The sequence below is a fragment of the Saccopteryx bilineata genome, chromosome 2, assembly GCF_036850765.1.
Source record: "Saccopteryx bilineata isolate mSacBil1 chromosome 2, mSacBil1_pri_phased_curated, whole genome shotgun sequence".
Lineage (NCBI taxonomy): Eukaryota > Metazoa > Chordata > Mammalia > Chiroptera > Emballonuridae > Saccopteryx > Saccopteryx bilineata.
In genome coordinates this window covers 155,511,518-155,526,450 of record NC_089491.1, presented here as the reverse complement: position 1 = coordinate 155,526,450, position 14,933 = coordinate 155,511,518, and positions in this window count along the sequence as shown.

The following is a 14,933-nucleotide window of genomic DNA, read 5'->3' as shown; positions in this document are numbered from 1 at the left end:
ATCAGTTGGTTTCCCACTATACTATTAAAACTCAATAGTGGTTTGAAATGTCAAATTTTAAATTATGTAACTTTCTAATGAGCTTTCAACATAATTTAGCAGAAAAATGTACTTCCAGGTAACTAAATGTATTAATGAATTGCATAAGCCAAATAAAGGCTGCTGCCTAAAATGACAATTTTCAATTTTACTTTAGAGTGGTATTTAAGTCTTTTTTGTGTGTGTGTGTGTGATAAAGACAGAGTCAGGCAAACAGGAAGGAAGAGATGAGAAGCTTCAATTCTTTGTTGTGACACCTTAGTTGTTCATTGGTTGCTTTCTCATATGTGCCTTGATGGGAGGGGGGACTACAGCCAACCCAGTGACCCCTTGCTGAAGCCGGTGACCTTGGACTCAAGCCCAGTGACCTTTGGGCTCAAGCCAGCAACCCTGTGCTCAAGTTGATGAGCCCACGCTCAATCAAGCCAACAACCTCAGGGTTTCAAACCTGGGTCCTCTGCATCCCAGGCCAATGGTCTGTACCACCTCCTAGTCAGGCTTAAGTCTTTTTTTTTTTTTTTTGACAAATTACATACAGAACTAGTTGTCTGTGGAGGCAAATTTATGACAGATTTTCTACACATCTCCTACCACAATTATAGCCCCATTCTGTCAGTAACTCACTTTGTGTCCTATGGAAGAATGCAGCTTATTAATGTGTTTAGGTTTAGAAACTGTCAAATATATTTTTTATTTCATTTAATTTAAGTTTGTCAAAAAGAACTGCAGAATGGAGACATCAATTATAACAACTATTGTAGCCATCAGAAGTTAAACCAAGATATATTATAGTCAGTGGAGAAAAAAATGTAATTCCAGTCAGGGGGAAAAAAATGAGAAAAGAATCCCAGTGAATTCAATTTGAGAAGTTAGAGATCTAATTTTTTTTGTGTGTGTATTTTTCCGAAGTTGGAAATAGGAAGGCAGTCAGACAGACTCCCGCATGCGCCCGACCGGGATCCACCTGGCATGCCCACCAAGGGGCAATGCTCTGCCCATCTGGGGCATTGCTCTGCTGTGACCAGAGCCACCTTAGTGCCTGAAGCAGAGGCCATGGAGCCATCCTCAGTGCCCGGGCCAACCCTGCTCCAATGGAGCCTCGGCTGCGGGAGAAGAAGAGAGAGACAGAGAGGAAGGAGAGGGGGAGGGGTGGAGAAGCAGATGGGTGCTTCTCCTGTGTGCCCTGGCCGGGAATCAAACCCAGGAGTCCTGCATGCCAGGCCGACGCTCTACCACTGAGCCAACCAGCCAGGGCGAGATCTGAAATTTTTGACAGTAAGTTCAATTGATAAAATATATCTACCTTCTAATCTAGTCATATTTTATGACATTTTATAGTTATTTAATTTATGTTTTAGAAAACCTGATCTCCATGGATGCAGAGAAGTTGAGATCTGTATTTTTAAACACATAAAAATATATGCTGTGTACAGTTAGCTATTCTTTTCTCCTTGGACCCCATGGGTGAGAGAGCTCACAATATTTAACAAATAATAATTTGATTTGAGACCTTTGTCCTTAGCTTAATAAATCCAGCTAATGACCTTTGTAAATGACCACCCCCTAAAACATTTTACACAGTTCATGGCATAGAAATTGTACTTTACTGATCAGGGATAAATTTGGATAAGCAAAGATTGCTTCTTTTCATTAATCCAAAAGTACTCTTATAATTCTGATTTCAGACATTCCATTTTCAAAGACTTTCATTTGCTCCTCTGTGAAACAAATATAAAAGAGATCTATAGACCTCTATTTTTCCTTTTAGCCACTGCAGTCCCTCTTCCATGTGTGACATCTTGTGCTGGTTCTTAGTGAAAAGGAGCAGGGAAAACCTGGCACCAAAACCTAGTCCAACAGCTTCTTAGCTCAGTGACTTAGAGTACACTTTTCACCAGCCTGGGTCTCATTATCCTCTTTGTACATCCATCTTTCAGAGTGGTCGTATGGATTTAAAATAATATATGTACAGTATCTGGCTTATAATAACACTTAGAAATGTGTTGTGTAGCTATTCTCTTTACCACATAAATCCTGTCCCCCATGAATATAATGCCACCCCTCTAGCACCCCTTTAGTTGCTAACTAAACAACTCTGCCCTGACTCAATGCTTTCATGGCCCATTTATATCTACTATGCAACCAGCTATGCCATGTAGATCTTTGTTTTATTTTTAATTAGTAATCTTCTTTAATTTGCTTCACGTGTGACCTGAATGTTAATGCCACATCATTATTTGTAATAAGCTCATGAAGAATAAGGCATCCCAGGAGTCCCTTTGGAGCTGAAGCACTCACAGATATAAAAGCAGGGAGTAAAAGAGGGGCACTCTTTCCTTGCCTCTCTCAAAAAATAAATAAAATAAAAATAAAATAAAAATAAAGCTATTTTAATTTTTCAGAAGAAAAATAGTATCTAAATTAAGTTTTATTGGGCATATTTTACTCAAGCCTTCTTTTTTCTTTTTACAAAGACAGAGAGAGTCAGAGAGAGAAATAGATAGGGACAGACAGACAGGAATGGAGAGAGATGAGAAGCATCAATCATCAGTTTTTCATTGTGACACCTTATTTGTTCATTGATTGCTTTCTCATATGAGCCTTGACCATGGGCCTTCAGCCGACCGAGTAACCCCTTGCTCGAGCCAGCGACTTTGGGTCCAAGCTGGTGAGCTTTTTCTCAAACCAGATGAGCCCGCACTCAAGCTGGCGACCTCGGGGTCTCAAACCTGGGTCTTCCACATCCCAGTCTGATGCTCTATCCACTGTGCCACCACCTGGTCAGGCACAAGCCTTCTTTATATAGGTGGCACCAATGGACAAAATAGGACAGTCACTTTGGCCCCTACCCCCACATATCTCATTTTATTAACTCAAGAAGTTGGTCAGTTAGTTCTCTGCCTAGTCCCTAAACCACAGATATCTTGTCAGCTGAAAAATTTGAGGATAGGAAAGCTGTGCTGATTGGTCTAAGAACTTCACAGTCAAAAAAAAAAATTACAGATGCTAAACATGTTTTTTTGTTGTTGTGTTAATGCACATCTCAGTGTAATGCTTATTCCCTGAAGAAAATGTCTTTTAAAATGATTGACAAAAAAAAAGGATTAACTGGTTAACTGGCAAAAAAAAAGAAAGAAAGAAAGAAAGAAAGAAAGAAAGAAAGAAAGAAAGAAAAAGATTAATAGGCCATGGGATCATTATAATACCCGTGGTGGTAGTTACAGAGAAGACATGTGTAAATTCTGCTGTAAATACTCTTGATTCTACCTCAGCATGTCAGTGTTAGACCCAGTGTGAGGTAAAGGTGGGGGAGGGGATCCCAGACCTGTAAACTGCATCAGAGCAAGAACATTGCACCTAATTAGTGTTCAACAATAGCCTTTTCTGCTCTCACAAGTATGAGGGCATGTGTAGAGAAATGGCTAAAAGGGAGGACTCTAGAATCAGATTGCCTGAGTTTTAAGCCTGCCTCCTTCACGTGCTGGCCAAGTGCCCATGGACGACTGATTTAAACTGCATCTTCGAAAGGCCTATTAGATTATCATAAGATTTTTCAGCAGAAACTCTACAAGCTAGAAGAGAGTGGACCCCAATATTTAAAGCCCTGAAAGAGAGAAATTTTCAGCCAAGAATACTATACCCATCAAAGCTATCCTTCAAGTACGAAGGAGAAATAAAAAATTCACAAATACAAAAAAGAAGAGGGAATTTATCATCAGAAAACCCCCACTTCAGGAAATACTAAAGGAGGTTTTCCAACCAGATTCAAAGAACAAAACAAATCAAAACCACAAGTAAAAGCTCCACCAAGAACACAATAAAACCAATTTTAAACTGTGACACCAAGAGCAAAAAAAAGGGGGAGAGGATGGAGATTAACAGTAGCAAAAGATGATGAAGTGCAAAAGCACTCATAAGATAGGGTACTACAATGAATATGGTAGGTACCCTTTTCATTACTGAATGATAACCACCCTTGAAAAAACCACCACAGAAGCACATGACTTAAAAAAGTTGCAACAGAGGAAAGAAGTATGGAATACAAACAAACAAAAACAAATGATAGAAAAACAAAAGACAAGAATTACACAAGATACAAAACTAACAGAAAGCAATTTATAAAATGGCAATAGGGAACCCACAAGTGTCAATAATTACACTAAATGTAAATGGATTAAACTCACCAAAAAAATGACACAGAGTAGCAGAATGGATTAAAAAAGAAAATCCAACTGTATGCTGCCTACAAGAAACACATCTAAGCAACAAGGATAGAAACAAATTCAAAGGGAAAGGCTGGAAAACAATACTCCAAGCAAATAACATCCAAAAAAAAGCAGATGTACGAATACTCATATCTAATAATGCTGACTACAAGACAGAAAAAGTACTCAGAGACAAAAATGGTCATTTCATAATGATTAAGGGGACACTGAATCAAGAAGACATAAGAATCCTTAATATATATGCACCAAACCAAGGAGCACCAAAATATATAAGACAGCTACTTATTGACCTTAAAATAAAAACTGACAAAAATACAGTCATACTTGGAGACCTCAATACACCGCTGACGGCTCCAGATCAGTCATCAAAACAGAGAATCAATAAAGATATATTGGCCTTAAACAAAACACTAGAGCACCTGGATACGATAGATATCTACAAGACACTTCTTCCCAAAGCGACAGAGTATACATTTTTCTCTAGTGTACATGGAACATTCTCAAAAATTGACCATATGTTGTGCCACAAAAATAACATCAGCAAATTCAGAAAAATTAAAATTGTACCAAGCATATTTTCTGATCATAAAGCCTTGAAACTAGAATTCAACTGCAAAAAAGAGGGGGAAAAACCCACAAAAATGTGGAAACTAAACAACATACTTTTAAAAAATGAATGGGTCAAATAAGAAATAAATGCAGAGATCAAAAGATATATACAGACAAATGAAAATGGCAATACGACATATCAGAATCTATGGGATGCAGCAAAAGCAGTGATAAGAGGAAAGTTCATATCACTTCAGGCATATATGAACAAACAAGAGAGAGCCCAAGTGAACCACTTAACTTCACACCTTAAGGAACTAGAAAAAGAAGAACAAAGACAACCCAAAACCAGCCAAAGAAAGGAAATAATAAAAATCAGAGCAGAAATAAATGAAATAGAGAACAGAAAAACTATAGAAAAAATTAATAAAACAAGGAGCTGGTTCTTTGAAAAGATCAACAAAATTGACAAACCCTTGGCAAGACTCACCAAGGAAAATAGAAAGGACTCATATAAACAAAATCCAAAATGAAAGAGGAGAAATCACCACAGACATAATAGATATACTAAGAATTATTGTAGAATATTATGAGAAACTATATGCCACCAAATTCAACAATCTAGAAGAAATGGATAAATTTCTAGAACAATATAACCTTCCTAGACTGAATCATGAAGAAGCAGAAAGCCTAAACAGACCAATTAGCAGGGAGGAAATAGAAAAAACTATTAAAAACCTCCCCAAAAATAAAAGTCCAGGCCCAGACGGTTATACTAGTGAATTCTATCAAACATTCAAAGAAGACTTGGTTCCTATTCTACTCAAAATCTTCCAAAAAATTGAAGAAGCAATACTTCCAAACATATTTTATGAGGCCAACATAACCCTTATACCAAAACCTGGCAAGGACTGCACAAAAAATGAAAACTACAGACCAATATCCCTAATGAATACAAATGCTAAAATACTAAACAAAATACTGGCAAATCGAATACAACAACATATTAAAAAAATAATACATCATGATCAAGTGGGATTCATCCCAGAATCTCAAGGATGGTTCAACATACGTAAAACGGTTAACATAATACACCATATCAACAAAACAAAGAACAAAAACCACATTATCTTATCAATAGATGCAGAAAAGGCATTCAATAAAATACAACACAACTTTATGTTTAAGACTCTCAACAAAATGGGTATAGAAGGAAAATATCTCAACATGATAAAGGCCATATATGATAAACCATCAGCCAACATCATATTAAATGGCATAAAACTGAGGACTTTCCACCTTAAATCAGGAACAAGACAGGGTTGTCCACTCTCTCCACTCTTATTTAACGTGGTGCTAGAAGTTCTGGCCAGAGCAATCAGACAAGACAAAGAAATAAAAGGCATCCATATCGGAAAAGAAGAAGTAAAGGTATCACTTTTTGCAGATGATATGATCCTATGCATCGAAAACCCCAAAGACTCTACAAAAAAATTACTAGAAACAATAAACCAATACAATAAGGTCACAGGATACAAAATTAACATACAAAAGTCCATAGCCTTTCTATATGCCAACAATAAAATATTAGAAAACGAACTAAAAAATAATAATCCCCTTCATGATTGCAACAAAAAAAAATAAAATACCTAGGAATAAACATAACAAAGAATGTAAAGGACCTATATAATGAAAACTACAAAGCATTGTTAAGGGAAATCGAAAAAGATACAATGAGATGGAAAAATATTCCTTGTTCATGGATAGGAAGAGTAAATATAATCAAAATGTCCATATTACCCAAAACAATTTATAAATTTAATGCAATTCCCATCAAAATTCCTATGACATTCTTTAAAGAAATGGAACAAAAAATCATCAGATTTATATGGAACTATAAAAAACCTCCAGTAGCCAAAGCAATCCTAAAGAAAAAGAATGAAGCTGGGGGCATAACTATACCTGACTTCAAACTATAGGGCCACAACAATCAAAACAGCATGGTATTGGCAGAAAAATAGACACTCAGACCAATGGAACAGAATAGAAAGTCCAGAAATAAAACCACATATATATGGTCAAATAATTTTTGATAAAGGGGCCAACAACACACATGGAGAAAAGAAAGCCTCTTCAACAAATGATGCTGGGAAAACTGGAAAGCCACATGCAAAAGAATGAAACTCGACTAGAGCTTGTCCCCTTGTGCTAAAATTAATTCAAAATGGATCAAAGACCTGAAACAATAAAGTACATAGAAGAAGACATAGGTACTAAACTCATGGACTTGGGTTTTAAAGAGCATTTTATGAATTTGACTCCAAAGGCAAGAGAAGTGAAGGCAAAGATAAATGAATGGGACCACATCAGACTAAGAAGTTTTTGCTCAGCAAGAGAAACTGACAACAAAATAAACAGACAGCCAACTAAATGGGAAATGATATTTTCAAACAACAGCTCAGATAAGGGCCTAATATCCAAATTATACAAAGAACTCATAAAACTCAACAACAAACAAACAATCCAATAAAAAAATGGGAAGAGGACATGAACAGACACTTCTCCCAGGACGAAATCCAAATGACATCAGATCATTTACAACAAAATGGTGGGATCTTGATAACATTATAGAGAGTGAAATAAGTAAATCAGAAAAAAACAAGAACTACATGATGCCATACATTGGTGGGACATAAAAACGAGACTAAGAGACATGGACAAGATTGTGGTGGTTACTGGGGGTGGGGGGTAGGGGGGTGCGGGAGGGAAGGCAGGAGAGGGGAAGGGGGAGGGGGAGGGGCACAAAGAAACTAGATAGAGGGTGACGGAGGACAATCTGACTTTGGGTGATGGGTATGCAACATAATTAAATGACAAGATAACCTGGACATGTTTTCTTTGAATATATGTACCCTGATTTATTTATGTCACCCCATTAACATTAATAAAAATTTATTTAAAAAATAAAAATAAAAAAATAAACTGCATATTCCTCAGGAGTCTCCTCTGGACAATGCAGACAAGTTAGTATGCAATTGGTAAGGTTGTTGTGAGGATTAAACGACATAATCTAAGGTGCTGAATTCTCAAATATTTTTTACTTGCTTTCTTTCCTGCCTTCCCTGAAGAACTCCACCTGCACAAATGAATGAAGTGTACTGGCCATGTAGGTGCCCTGAAATTGCCCCATTTTTCCCTCTGCTCCTGCTCCCTGACAACCAACCCCCTCACCTAACAGTGTCCCCCAGGTACTACAGTCTCCCACAAGTCCCAGTGCTGGGGCTTCTGGGCACTGTCACCCTGCACTGTCCCAGAGGGGCCCTCATAGGGGACAAAGCTGATTTGGGAGGGTACTATAAAGTCCCAAGACATTCATCCTAGTACCCTCAGGTCTAACAGAGTTTTGTAAAATAGTTCTTTTTGTAGAAACAGATCCCACTGCCACTTAGTCCACAAGGATTGGGCTAAGAACAAAGATGAGGGAGCAACACAAAGTGCTTGGTATTTCCCCTCACTCCGCCTTTTGGGATCACTCCGCCTTTTGGGATCACTCCGCCTTTTGGGATCACTCCGCCTTTTGGGATCAAGCTGGAGGTCCCCAGAGGTGAGAGCACTCCCAGGAGAGTTTTTAGTCCCTTATGGACCCAGAGGTGAGAGCACTCCCGGGAGAGTTTTTAGTCCCTTATGGACTTATGCTCTGTCCTTGGCCAGGCTCCTTGGTGGGAAAGGGAGGCAGGAGAGTAACAGTAAGAGATGAGTAAGAAGTCTTGCCCGCGGGCCTGCAGATACTGTTCATTTCAGAAGCCCCAGTCCTGGGCAGCACATTTCCCTCCTATGCCAACCCCCTCAGTTTCTGACTCAACTCAGTTTTCCTCCATTTACTACAAAACCTTCATACTCTCTCAGCATCTCCCCTTCTCTCCCCCTTGAAAAAGGAGAACTTCCTTTTCAGGTGTCCCATGGCATTTTACTATAATTAATATCTGGAAAGCCAAGGGAAAAAGTATACTTTTACTATACTTTTAAAGACAAATAATACAGCTTACTATTGACATACCCCAGAGTCAACAATTAACTTTAGAGATACAAATTTTCTTTATTGGTTTTCTCACAAACTTTGTCCACCTCCTTCCAGACCTTCATTAGCCTGGGATATATGGTTCTGAATCTTGCACTTTTGAATGAAAAGGAGCCGTTTTTATCTTCTTTTTTATCTTACCTCAGGGTAAACAGAAATACAGGCTAGGATGAAGAAAAGAGAAGACTAATCTAACATTTCAGAGAAACTATCATGCAACTTTCCCACAGTATCTACCTTTATCGCTGTATTTCTTCATGAAAGCTACAAGAACCCTGTGAGACAATGCCCCAGAGGTAGATCTCTGGCAGAAGTGAAAGGAAAGATGTTTTAAAAGGTGAGTGTGAGGTTACTGTTATTTCTGCTGCTGCTACAACTGATAATGATGATTATCATTGTAGCAATATTTTTCATTTATTGAATCCAAAAAACTTGACCTCATTTGTATGTTCACATGAGCCCTGAAAGATCTATTATCTTCACTTTTCAAATGCAAAAATTCTAATCCAAAGCTAACAGGTAATAAACCATAAATCAAATGCTGTGTTGTCAGTCACCAGTGCTCTGCTGCCTTCCCTGACAGTAAAGCCAGCATGCCACTGAAAATAGAGAGCAGATGTGGAAAAGTTTGCTCTTTCCTCCTGTCTTCTCTTCTGTTTCTCCTCCATGTCCTGACACTGACTATGGTTGCAATCAACATTCATTATAGCACTGTTATAAAACACCCTAAAATTCAATAACTTAAGGCAGCAAGCATATATGCACATGTGTACAGCTCAGCAGGGACCTATGCTGGGTCTGACTGGATTTCACTCCAAGTGCAAGTTTTCATCCAGGTCCACCCCCACTCATCCTCCCCAGACCAGAGAGCCATCTGGCACGTGTTTTCTTCAGGGCCTTGACATGAGTGCTCCACAGCAAGCCTCACTGCACAAGCATGTTCCAAGCCTTGGGGTCACATCTGTTGACAAAGAAACAAAGAAGGAACTGATCAGAGCTACAGAAGATGGTTCCAAGATCATGGAGATCTATAACTGTCAGAGGTTAGGGGTAAGTGGCTGAAGAGATAGAACAGGAAATTCCAAGCTGGAACGAAGGGGAGTAACCGTTACAACGGTGCTTGGTCTGCAGTTTACTTTGGGGTCCAATATAAAGATTTAGTTCTAGTATAAGTCTGAAAGCCCGGCCCTTGCAGAAACCCTGGGCACACCTAACAAGGGTCAGAACTGCTCATTGTCCTGAAAAAAAAATGCTTTCCAAACTTCTCTGTTTCTTCATCATATGTGTTCTTTCACAAAATTGTAGCTCAGTTGGAGTATATAACAGGTTTGATATCAACACTTGCCAAATTCAGGTTTTGCTGGTTTTCAAAAGCTAAGAAAGTTTTACATTTCCTGTTACTATATAGAAATGCCAGCTGGAGATCAACTGTCATTTATCAATTCAAGGAATAATATGATCTCAAAAAACTTCAGTGGCTTATTGCATAACACCAAAAGTAGGCAAGCATGAAGCACTGGGTTTTTTTTTTTCTTTCAGAGCATTATTGTGTTTTCTCTTACCATGTTTATAATGATACTTGGTTCCTGGCTATTTTCCCATAAGCCTTCTCTGAAACTTAACTGTGATTATTTTCTATTTGGCTAGTAAATAAATAATTAACTATTTGAAATACAGTATTAACTTAGATATTCAGTGGATAGCTTCTGAGAACCTTGGATATTAGCAAGAGTTGTATAATCAGTTTAATATCTACAGCTACAATTTTATATTGAAAGTAGTTGGAATCAAAACTTTGGTTCTTAGAGAGGAAGTGCAGTTTTCTAGAAAGATCTCTGGTCCAAGGTCTGCCATTAACTAGCTCTACAACCTTAGGCAACTCATGTATGTGCAACCGAAGGCTTTTCACTATCTTGCACCAACCAGCTTCCAAAGAAATACCTTCAATTTCTTATTTTTACCCATAGTTTCAACCCTCTTCCCTTTCCCTATCTCATTGCCTTTTTATTCCATTATTTTGCAGAGAAAATTCATCTATTTCTTTGCAGGATAAGCCCTGGAGGGCCTTACTCTTCAGTCTCAAAAGGGCCTTTAGGCTTGACCATGAGGTGGCACAGTCAATAGCATCGGACTGGGATGCAGAGGACCCAGGTTCGAGACCCCAAGGTCGCCAGCTTAGGTGTGGCCTCTACAGCTTGAGTGCAGGGTCATTGCTTTGAATATGGGATCATAGACATGACCCCATGGTCTCTGGCTTGAGCCCAAGGTCACTGACTTAAGCAAGGGGTCACTGGCTTGGCTGTAGACCCCCTGTCAAGACACATATGAGAAAGCAATCAATGAACAACTAAGATGACACAACGAAGAACTGATGCTTCTCATCTCTCTCCCTTCCCTATTCGTCCCTCTCTCTGTCTTTCTCACTGTCTCTGTCATGATAAATCAATAAATCAATAGGCCTTCAGGGCATTTTCCAAAACAAAGTGAAATCTCCACTGATAAACACTTTTCCATGGGGCGAGTGTATAAAAGTCTTCATTTTTAAGAGTATCAGCTTTTTAAAAATTTACATCAGTACAATAATAATAGGCTTTGAGTGAGCTTATTGAATAAATGAAAATAATCCTTGCTTTTATGCTTACCATGTTTTTGACCACTAATCTGACTTAAACATTCTTATAAATCCTTAGTACTTACTATAGCCATGAGAAAAAAAAATTGGCTGAAAGAAGTTAAGTAATTTTTACAAAGCCACATAGCTTGTAAATAGTGAAATTGGGATATTAAATCCACATCTATTTAATTTCAAAGCCTCCATTTTTCTCACAAAATAAAGGAAATTTAATCATATGATCTCTGAGGTTCCTTGAAAACCAAATTTCAGTGAGTTTGTGTGCAATAAAGGGTTAACCCAGGAGGCCCAGGTTATCCAAACCCTGCACACTCCAAAGAAAAGTTTGGCCATTGCCTAGCTCCTAGGAGATAATCCCCAAGATTTTAGACCAGGGGTCGGGAACCTTTTTGGCTGAGAGAGCCATGAATGCCACATATTTTAAAATATAATTTCGAGAGAGTCATACAATATGTTTAAACTAAATACAAGTAAATGTGTGCATTTTATGTAAGACCAACACTTTTAAAGTACAATAAGTCTCTGAATTCTTTTTAATAACATTGTTATGCTGTTGCTAACCAATGATGAATAAAGTACTTCTTACCATTAATGTGACTTCTGGTGCTGCATGGTTTTGCTGATGGCTTTGTAGTCTGGTTGATACTTGGTGAGGTTAAGCTTCATGCAGGCATTGAGACTTCCATCTGGTAAACGTGATCGTAGGTTGGTCTTAACATTCTTAAGATGTGAGAAAGACTGCTCACATGCATACGTAGAGCCAAACATTGTCAGTACAGCAATACTCACACACTGCAGTGTGTGGTATGTGATAAGAAGTGCATTCCAAGTTTTGACAGTCAGCTGGTCCACGGATTGAAGTTTTTTCATTTCTCCCCACTTGTGTTTGCTCGCCAATTCTGCTTGCTGTCGTGCAAGTCTTTTCAAATCTTCACTCAGTGACTTGATCTTATTCACCTACACTTCTGAGGCATTCAGGTCAGCAGCTTGTAGCTCAAAATCTCTGACAGAGACACTGGGGATGTAACTCAGGTCGGCGATGTCCACTGCACACTCGTGTGGATGGGTGATAAACTTAAAAAGACGTATGCACTCATGAAATTCTCCAAAGCGCACTTTGAATGACTGCAGATTAGATATGAAGCCCGCTAGCTGCTGGAGATCAAGATTGTTGAGCAAGGTCACTTGCTATGCATGCATCTTTAAACTCTTCCAGTTTTCCAAAGTGTAGTAAACAACCTGTTTCAATGTCAGTGATGGATACATATGAGATGACGTCAGAGTAATGGCGGGGTAGGAAGCGATACCGATAAATCTCCCCCAAAACTCAACAAGATCTTCAACCAGAAACAGAAAAACCTATACTTGGAGCTTCCAGATGCTTCGCAATACACCCAAAGGTATGATTGAGTGAAAAATTGGCTAAATATATAACCAAACCCCGAAGGAAATAGGGAGTAAGAAATGCTCCGCCTTCCTCACTAACCTACACAGGGCGGCTTTCTCTGGTAACTGTGAATATAGAAACTGAGGCGGGCAAAGGGGGTGAATAAATCCAGGCCGCCGTGGCACAAACGGCCGACCAGGCTGTGGCACGGAGATCCAAGCCGAGGAAAATCTGATCCTGTGGCAACCCGGGCAATACAAGCTAACACTCGCGCCAAACCCAAACAAAGAAAGACAAGCGGAGCGGCCATTTTACCCGGTCTCCTGGTCGGTGCGCAGTTAGTGGGCGAGAATTTCTTCCTAGGCCCCGAGAGTGGGTGCCCATGTTGCCCCACAGAGAGGCAGGGTCAGAGGCCTTTCTGTGGGCCGAGGGCAGAGTCTCTGGGCAGCTCCAGCGCCCTGGGAAAGCCACGCACGGGAGGGAGTGAGAACTAATTCCAACGGTGGAGATTTTCCGTGCTGGAGGGTGTTTCACTCAGAGGGAAACGCGGCTGGCCTCATATCCTGGTTTGCGCGCACAGATAAGGAGTGAGCAATTCCTCCGAGTGCCTCGGCAGTGCGCGCCGGTATTATCGCACAGAGGGGCAGAGTCAGGGGCCTTTGTGTGGGCCAAAGCGGAATCTCGAGCCGCCCCAGCGCCTTGCAAAAGCCGCGCACGGGGACGGAGCGAGACTCAATTCCAACGCTGCAACTTTTCCCTGCGGTTGGGGGTTTCACTCAGAGCATGAGACTGCTGGCCGGATATCCTGGTCACAGACAGTGAGTGAGAGTTTCCTCCAAGCGCCCCGGAAGTGGACGTCCGCTTGTGTTACCGGACAGAGTGGCAGAGCCAGAGGTCTTTGAGTGGGCGGAAAGCCCACCTGATTATGCTAGCAGCTCTGACTGACTGAGCCTTACCCAGAGCCCTGTGCTGAGTGGAAATAGAGTGGGGAGTTGCCAGCTCTTTGAGCCTCTTACTATCCAGGCAGAGGCAGCAGCAACCCCATAGCTGGATTATCAGGCTACTAATTGAGGAAGGAAAGACTAGGAGAAAGGCTCCAGGAACACAGACTCTCTCGCTGTCGGAGCCTATAAATGCTAATGAGCTTCGACTGCCAATGAGACTAAAGCACAATACATGACATTGCCATAGAGACTTATCAACTGCGAACCTCTACCTGAGCGTGCCAAAGGGGCAGAACCTGGGGTACAGAGACACCGACCAGGAAGAGGGAGAGAAAAGAAAAAGCAAGAAGATAACCTCTCAAAATCAAGAATAATCTGCAGACTTTATAACCTATCCCATTTTATTATATTTGTTCGTTTGTTTCTCTTATCTTCATTCTTGATACTTTTTTTTCCTCCTCCAATTTGGCTGATTAACTCTCTACCGGTGTTACTCTCTCCTCTCCTTGAACTATACTACCCATAAGTGTTAAATCTCCCATTATCTTTTCTCTTCTCTTCCTTTCTCTCTATGAGGGTTGCACTCCAAAACCCTTAACTCTCTCTCTCTCTCTCTCCTTTCTTTTTTCTTCTTTTAGTGGTTCCCTCTTTTTTTCTCTCTCTCTCTTTCTTTTCTCTCTCTATATTAGTTTCTTCCTTTCTCCTTTACATCTCCTCTCATTCAAACCTCAATAACAAACAAATTATCCTATCTGGGACTCAAACCTATGTTTGTGGCATTTTGGGGGGGTTTTACTTCACCTTTTTAACTCACTAGCAGTGCTCCCATCCCTGTCTCTCAATATTATCTAGTTCTTGTTCCACTAAATACAATAGTAATTTTTAATTTGTCCCCCCATTTTTCCATTTTCCTCTTATTCCTCTCATCATAACTCTTAGACAACCAACACCTAAAAGCAAATCATTTTATTCTTGACCGAAATTTTTTCCTTATTTGCTTTTTGTGGGTCCATACGCTCTTTTTTTTCTTTTTTCTTTTTTTTTTTTTCCTTTTTTTTTTTTTCTTTTTTTCTTTTTT